An 8611-nucleotide genomic window follows, 5' to 3' on the forward strand; every position below is an offset into this window, starting at 1 on the left:
AGTTATATTTAATTAAATGTATGTAATGTTAGCTTGGACGAATTAATTCGTTAATTCGTAATTAAATGTAATCGGTTATATTTAATATCAACAAGATGAATGTGTCATAGTGGTAATAGTGAGGGTACACAAACCAAGAGGTCATGGGTTCGATCCTCACTAGATGACAATTTAACACATTTTATACATTTTTGGAATAACCAAAAATAAGGAGATTATACTCCTTATTTCGGTGATATGGGCCGAATTAGGGAAGATAATATCTCCATTATTCACTCCCATTTTTCGGTTACAATAAGAGGCAAAGGGAGATCATTTTATTTTACCCTAATTCTCTTTTAACCTAATCTCTCCTCTCATCAGAAAAACACAAAGCAACCTAAATTTTTACAGAAAATTTGGATCGATTCTAGCATAATCAAAGGGCATATCTCATATCGTCTTGGGTGCAACTAATAGGCGAATATCAATTTTGATATTGTTCTTAGGCCATTTTTGCTAGGACCGAAGGTTATTTCTAAATCATATATACTTTTGTTTATGTAATTTTATTTTATGACTAGTTATCATCTTCATAAAATTCGTTACAATCCTTGTATTTAAAGGGATTCATACACATTAATCCCACAAGATGGACTTCAAATGCAAACTATTTCTGGCAAGCGAGAAGTCGATATGCATTGCCTAGAATATAGGCAGAGAAGCTTGTATTGCAATGCTGTGGGCTTGGTAGTTCATGACTTTATGGTCGTACTTCATAATCTGTATTTAATTGAAACCAGTATAGGAATATATCAGAAATAGCAACAATGGGTTACAGGTTTGACTATCCTTCCAGCTTCCAACTGTCTTAGTGTCACTTAATCTACACACTCCCCATTCATCTTAATGACATCAGGCCTCATAAATTATGAATAAATTCAACTTTTAAATAAATTTGGCGCAATGAATTTTAAAAACTGCGACACAAATATTAATTAAAAGATTCACCACGAATGTCAACAAATAAACTAAGATCTTGAACGTCATGTCGCCAAACTCGAAGTTGAAAAAGCATTAAGAATACTATGATTTACATTTTGGACTGTAGGTCGATATAATCGGCCTGAGAGGTTGTGGAACAATAACGAAGTGACTTCTGGGAAAAGGAATAAGCCCTTCGAAACATGACATTTACTCAATGATTGCATAGGTAAAATGGTTTGCATAGGAAAAACTGAAAGCAGTATAAAAATACCAGGCAATTCAAAATGTGAATCAAAAGAGAGACGGAGGTTACCAGCAGCGACAAAGCAAAAAAAAAAAAGATGAAACCGTCGCATAAGTAACTTCCTTCCGAAGTTAAGCCTACAAATACAATTGATATTGAAAGTTAATCAAAAAATGGATTAAATCCTCACAACGATGACACCTCAACCTCTAAATCTTTTGATGATGTCAAAAAATAAAGAACGATGAAGACATAAATCTGGAAAGCGAAGGTAAACATAGATTGCACGACCATAATTTAAAAAATTTGCGATGTATGATTTTAGCAAAACCATAGTAGTAAAAAAATGTGGTTCATCCCTGACAACATTCCAGGAGGTTAGCCTGGGACCTTGGTACGGAAAGAATCAAGGTATGAAAAATTGAAATGAATAAATTATACCGGTTTATGGTCCCACAAAATCCTTCACGAGTATTAATAACTCTGACTCTAATGCGGTGATCAAACCATCTAATCTAAATCAAGTCTGAACAATTATATCAGGTTAATATTTCATCGAAAATGTGGGCTAAATTAGCATGTCCCATGTCTCCGTCTAAAGAGACGATCAAATATAAGCTTAAAGAAACGTCAATTAAACATAAAATTCCACTAAACTCAATTCAACCTTATTTGGAAATATCTCAATTCTCAAACAAACACTAATGACCCAGTCAACTGAAAAACATCAGCAACCCACGAAAAATAAACAAAGACTCACTTCAATCAAACCCTAAAACCAATTCAATAAACATGATCACTATAATAATTTCTAAATTAAGGGTATAATTTTAAAGGAGACAAGTTTAAAACCTGGAGTGAAGTGCGATAATGTTGCCAATCCTTGCCGTCCATTTCCTTTTCCCAAGCATAGAAGATAATGACTTATCCTTAAACATAGAAGCTAATGACTTATTGTTGAACCACCCTCATCATCTCCAACCACCATGATTCGGCACGGAAACAATCAGTCGTGCACTTGCACTTATCCCCTGCATCTCACACCTCCTCAGCTGCGGTAACCCTAGACTCACGTGTCAAAATCAATACCCTAATATATGCACAATATCAGTTTATGTGACTAAAATTCTAACAACATTCAAACCAAGCTGATAGAACTCCACTGAAAAAATCAAATGACTCATACAACCAACTGATAGAACTGCACTAACTGATCACACAAAACTAATCAATTAATCGTGCACATCTTCAAACCAAGGTAGAACTGCACCAAGGTTTCAAGATTGAAAGGTTTAGCAGAAGCTTACACCACGGTCCATGTGTCCCTTGAAAATGTAAACTTCAGATGATGCGCAGCTGGGGCTGCCAGCACCCTAAATTTTTCGATTAATATATATGTTACTCTATTTAGCTTTCAGAAACAGCTTCCTTTGTCGCTAACACAAAGGTAAGACGACTTCCATCTGACAACAATATTGAACGAAATGTGTAGAAAAGGGACAATGTAAGTATGAGCCCGACAATAGAGAAAGTCCCATGCTTTTCAAAAACAATTAAATCATTGATACCTGAAATGATATAGTCATGAATTATCATATCTGATGATGAGAGAAGGATACTGAATCTAAATTTGGTCATAGGAATGGCAGGACCAAATGAAGTCAGCGGTACATAAACTTAACTTTCAATAAAGTTAACATGGACCAATTCACTTGACATTTACACAATGATGGAAAAGATACGGGAGATAGGTAACCCTAGACTAAATAAAATTATCTGGCACATTTTTTTTACCATTACCAAAAGACTTAATATTCTTTGGCACACTACACTGTCTACACTTCTTAAAATGTGAAGTATCTGCCGGTCAAAGAACTATCGTAGAAATTTTCATTATGAGTCATCAACATAAAAAAAATGTGAGTTTAGTCAGAGGACATGAACCTAGAAAGGGTTACGCGTCTATTTTTTTCTATGAAGGGTATGGAGTTAAAGAATCTACGATTACGAAAGTCCGTTACTGCAATTGCAAACGCAACCGACATATCGATTTTAAACCCTGCCTGCGAGCAACGCTCAACTAATGTTAACATATACCAGGTTCATGATGCAATAAGCTAGACAAGTAACGTGATTGACAATTCTGCAAGGTCTGAAAAATAATAGTATGTCTCTTGCCATAACCAATTTGACCATGCTGATGGGATTTCGAACCCAGGTCTTGCAATGTGTACTTAAGAGAGTTAACAATAAATAATAGATTCAATACCATAATAGCTAGGATTACCAACATGTAAAATATATGTATACAACAAATTCAATTCAATGCTATCGTAACTACTTGGAGTAAAAGATTTGATTCTATCATAGCTACTCAGGCATGCCATTGTTTCCAGGCTGAAGGCTTTTCAAATGACACTTTTGCATATAAGTATTTTAGAACAATTTGAAAAAAGAAACAATCAATTTTACCACACCCCCGAGATAAGACAATCAAAGTGAAAGTACTGCGTAAAACTTTTCCATCTCATCCTTAAACAGACCTAACGTCTCTTGCATATAAGACCAGTGTTGCATCTCAACCCTGCCCTATTACATTGGTCGTTTAACTATTGCTTTACACTTGCCTGAGCATGCCTGAAGCTCATCCTTTTAACTATGGTTTGAACGAATCTGGGCTAAGCCAAGTACGCAGAAACTATCTCCCCCTCCCTCTATTCGTCCATCCGCCCTCGCCTCTCAATCTCAAGAGAATATGTCGCTCCCCTTGTTCCTCCTTCCCTAATACAATGAAAAAAAAGGACTATCTCTCCCTTGGTACATTCCTTGCCCCTTCCTCTTTCCCCCACCCTCCCTCCTACTACTCTCTCTCTCTCCCCCATCTCTGATCATCTATCCATCCCCTCCCTTTCTCCCACTCTTAACAAAATCAAACATGTGAACTCTTCCTTTCTTCCTCCCGCCTCTCTCTTCGTCTCCTCGCCCTCACCCCTTTCAATATGAATATAATCAAGCAAATACTTATTCTCCTATTATCTATCCCCTTTCATCCCCCGCCCCTCCATCTAAACAAAATGCAAGCATAGACTACCCCCTCCCCTTCCTCCAACCTCGACCAGATAAAGGAGAGACTATCTATTTAAAAGATAAAGCAGTGGCGTACCCAATTCTACTCACCTCCCTAATTACTAATATTCCAGCCTAAGTAACTCCAAAATAAGCCATACCTATTATTAAAACTCATTGTAGCAGCTTTAACCATAAATACATAGCCCAAATGATGATCCCAAAAAACAGCAACCACCAAAACGCACTAAACTAATTAATTATGGAGGTTAACATATAAAAATTTGTGAATGGTAAGAGGGAATAGTTCTGCACTCCTCTGGAATCCATTTAAAATAAATTACTATATGCGATTAACTTGTATAAAATCATAAATAGCATTAACTAAAGTCCTCTATCGTATAAAAACTACTCCCTCCAGCTTAACTGATAGTTTGTAGGGGGAGACTATCTCTCCCTTCGTCTATCACCCTACCTCCCTCGTCCTTCAATCTGAACAAAATCAAGCATAGACTACCTCTTCCTCCCTCTACCCCCCGTCCTTACAATCTCAACAAAATAAAGCAGAGGTAATCTTTTCCTCACTCAATTCTCTTTCCCTTCCTCTCTCCTCTACCCTTCCTCTCCCTAAACCTGATCGTCTATCCACCCCCTGCCCCCTAAATCTTAACAAAACCAAGTACATACGTAGGCTCTCCCTTTTCTCCTCACTTAAATCTGGGGTCCACCATTTTCGCGCTACCCCATATTACAGTTAAACAACAATCTCTAAAATTTATGCTGTGATTTTTTAAGACAAATCAGAACTCAGGATTTTTTGTTACGATACTACGAGATTGAAGCAATAAGCCCCCAATAACTCAATAACTTATAAATCCAGTGAAAGAGGGATCTAAATTGTGTAACATCTGAATTCAGTTCCCCATCACAAACCAACCTCAATCACTAAAATTCTACAAGCAGTGCCTACCCAATCTTCCCAGCTCCTAAATTACTAATATTCCAGCTTAAGTAACTCCAAAATAATCCATATCTATTCACAAATTTCATTGCCACAGCTTAATCCATCAATACCGAAGGAAGGTGGAGAAGGAGAGTTGATCCATATGCTTAATCTCACATATAAGCTAGTATCACATGATTCATATGTGCATCTAAGAGATATGCCATACACCATAATGAAGGATAAATAACTCTTATTGTACAAAAACTATCCTATACATGTGAAGATGGTAAACGGAGAATCAGGAATAAAAGGAAACACGTTTGACAAGTACATAAACAACCGAAGGAAGGTGGAGAAGGAGAGTTGACCGGCATATTTACGGAATAGTAATATGTTACAGGCTGCCAGTTTCTCAAACAAATAGTGCCTTCTCCATATGTACTTGTGGTCATTAAATTAGCTTCTAACAGCTTAATAGGCCTCTCACAAATTCCCATATCAAAGATGCGCTCGATCTTGGGCCGTCTCAACAATCAGTTACGTCTCTTTTTCAGGTAAGTTATGGGCTATACAAGTACCTCATCACATATGAAGACGATGAACTACCTCGTCACGTAATGGATTATATACATAGAGAAGAAAGAGATAAAATAAATCTCAACCACCTGGAACTCTAAGTTGTTTTAGTATATAATCTTAATTAATTATGCTCACAACGGTCACAGATATCAGCTTCTATAATTAAATAAGATTTCCTAGACATGATCCAACGTGTCTTAGTTAATCTAACGACAATTCTCAAGGCTTGATAAAGCTTAGAATCGTAATTAATTTAGCTAACCGGGTTTACGAATGTGCTAATTGAGAGGAGGCCAAGGTTTGCCTCAAATTCCACAATTTCAGACCTACAATTATTGTATCTAAAAATGAACAAATTTAATGAACATCAATGAAATGAGTTCCTCCTGAAACAAACCTTGAATAAATGGAAGCCAAAAGCGCTTAGAAAAAGGATATGCCACCTTCAAGGAAATCCTTCATCAGAAATCCTAACCCAAAAACGAAAAGTTCAAAATATTCAGTATAAATAATAATATTAGTTAGAAGCACAACTAATAAAAAAAACAATGAGATCATAAAATATCAATAATAACCACCACAGTAACAAAATCTTGTAACGGGTATAACTAACAACAAAACCAAGATCTTCAATAGTGGTAATAATAACAACAATAACAACCAAAAATGGAAACAACAACTTAAAATGGGTCGACTAACTGCTCACATTCGAGGAGATTCAGAGTTGCTAGGTTTCCTACGGGTTTCTGAGAGTGAGATGGGAATGGGTGGATGAGAACGCTACAAAGTGAGGAGGGAGACGGAAATGAGTGGATAAAAGTGATAAGAGAAAGTTGTGAGAGTGTGGAGGCAGCGATGTAAAGGGTAGGATCAACGGCTGAGAAAGGAGATGAATGGACGATTCATAAGTGCTAAGTACTCGCATACCTCTATTTTTAAAGGTTATAGATAAAATCCCATAATACAATATGAATAAATTGTTTTTAAAACGCAAGGATACACTGTGAATAGATCATTTAAAAAAAACCCACAATACAATCTGAACAAATCATTTTCAAAACCACAAGATAAAATCTGAAAAGATCGTTTTAAATTCCGCATAATATAAGAGCTCAAAAAGGCAAATAGATCAAACATCATGTAGTGGGAATGATCTGGAAAACAAACCACAACTATGTATTGAATAAGCAAATCACATCAGGAACTTAGACCATAACACAATTAAATAAAATAATCAATAAGGTCAAACAGCATTCTCAGAATACTCCGGTGAAACCTAAATAAAAGCCACGCTATATGGGAAAGAGTAAAACCTTTGGTAGGAGATGTTCTAAATCATAGCCACGTCAAAAAACCAAGAATACAATAATATGAGCAGCACATACAAAGAGCAAACTTATGCAGAAGTTGGAATGCAAGGGCTTGTAATTGAACGCCCAAAAATATGAACTCCAGCCGACGAAGACCTGATGGAAAAAAATAAAGAATCAGCAAACTAAACCTAATAATATTGATTGATTAACAGTATATTGGTGGAAATAATGGTCCAAAATCAGCACATAATTAGAAACTCTAAAAGCCTAAACGAAAACGATGAATGGAATGCAAAATCGCATATAAGAAGAGTAAATACCTTTGAAGAGATTCAATCATCTCAGCTCCCGAAAACACTCCAACCACTACAATGTCGTCAATAACTTAGATTACATAACATATTGCAGGTGGTCTGCCAAAACCCAAGGAATACAGTATTAGTAATAGTAAAATCCAAAAAAAAGGAGAGAAACAGTTGTATAACAAAAGCCATGAAATACAATAATCAACAATAAACCTGTGGAACCCTAACCAAGCCGGTGAACCCACCATCAACGGCCGAACCAAAAGCACCCCACGTTGGAAAACACAATTAAAAAAGTAAACCAATTAAACAACATCCTACACGAGAAAATAGCTGATCTCGCCACGCCCATAATTTCAGAACCTTTGACACTGCGAGGATCGAGTCTATCTAATTCTGAAAAGAGCAAACTACGACGACATACATGGGTTCATGAAACACTTAAGGAGTACCAACAAACCCGCTACTAAGACGGCTACCAAACCATCATATCTCAACACAGGGCCAATAAATAGATAAGTTTAGTACTCAGCTTCTAAGGCACAATAAGCAATCACAAAGCAAAGACAACAAAGATGACAACTTTTAAAGGTGCAGAAACTATAAAGATTACCATGTTGTTTAGAGTGAAGGATTAAAGTAATAATATCAAAGTATTAAAGTAATAATACCAAACTATAAAGTAAGATAGCAACTGCAATGTTCAGTAGATGTAAATTCAAACCGAGGAAGCTAATATCAAAGTAATAAGCGACGAAACCAGGGGAAAACATATGGAAACAAATTAAAACAAAAACCATCAGCACGAAGACACCACAAGTAAATCAGTTCAGTTTAAAGATACTACAAATACCTAAAAGCACATAAACAGATTAAGACAATTACCAAAAGCAGGCCAAAATTTATGGCTGCGCTATAAGCTGCAATGGTCAGCACCATAAAGCCAAACTCCAGGAGACAATATCAAATCAATAAACAACGAGGAACAGTAACAACATCAACGACAACAACACTACAACACTTGATCCTCAAATCAAGACCTAATTACAATATCCTAAACCCTAAACATAAACAATTCACTCGACAAAATAGGGATCTAAAAAAACTATGAAAACGGAGGTCGCAGAGCATCAACATCGTAACCCCGTAATAATAATAACAAAATAAAATTGAAATAAACAACAAAAAAATG

The 8611-nt window shown here is 36.1% G+C and overlaps 1 long non-coding RNA gene across 1 annotated transcript; it reads right to left on the minus strand.

The window, feature by feature from the left end:
* Window positions 1–5806: 5806 nt before the first annotated feature.
* LOC141621429 (uncharacterized) lies at window positions 5807–7530 on the minus strand. The gene is made up of 3 exons (XR_012532323.1): window positions 7435–7530; window positions 7187–7267; window positions 5807–6271 (listed from the first exon to the last, which is right to left on the minus strand). It is a non-coding gene; the product is annotated as an uncharacterized LOC141621429 (long non-coding RNA).
* Between the last annotated feature and the right edge of the window lie 1081 nt (window positions 7531–8611).

Source organism: Silene latifolia, chromosome X, assembly GCF_048544455.1.
Source record: "Silene latifolia isolate original U9 population chromosome X, ASM4854445v1, whole genome shotgun sequence".
Taxonomy (NCBI): Eukaryota; Viridiplantae; Streptophyta; class Magnoliopsida; order Caryophyllales; family Caryophyllaceae; genus Silene; species Silene latifolia.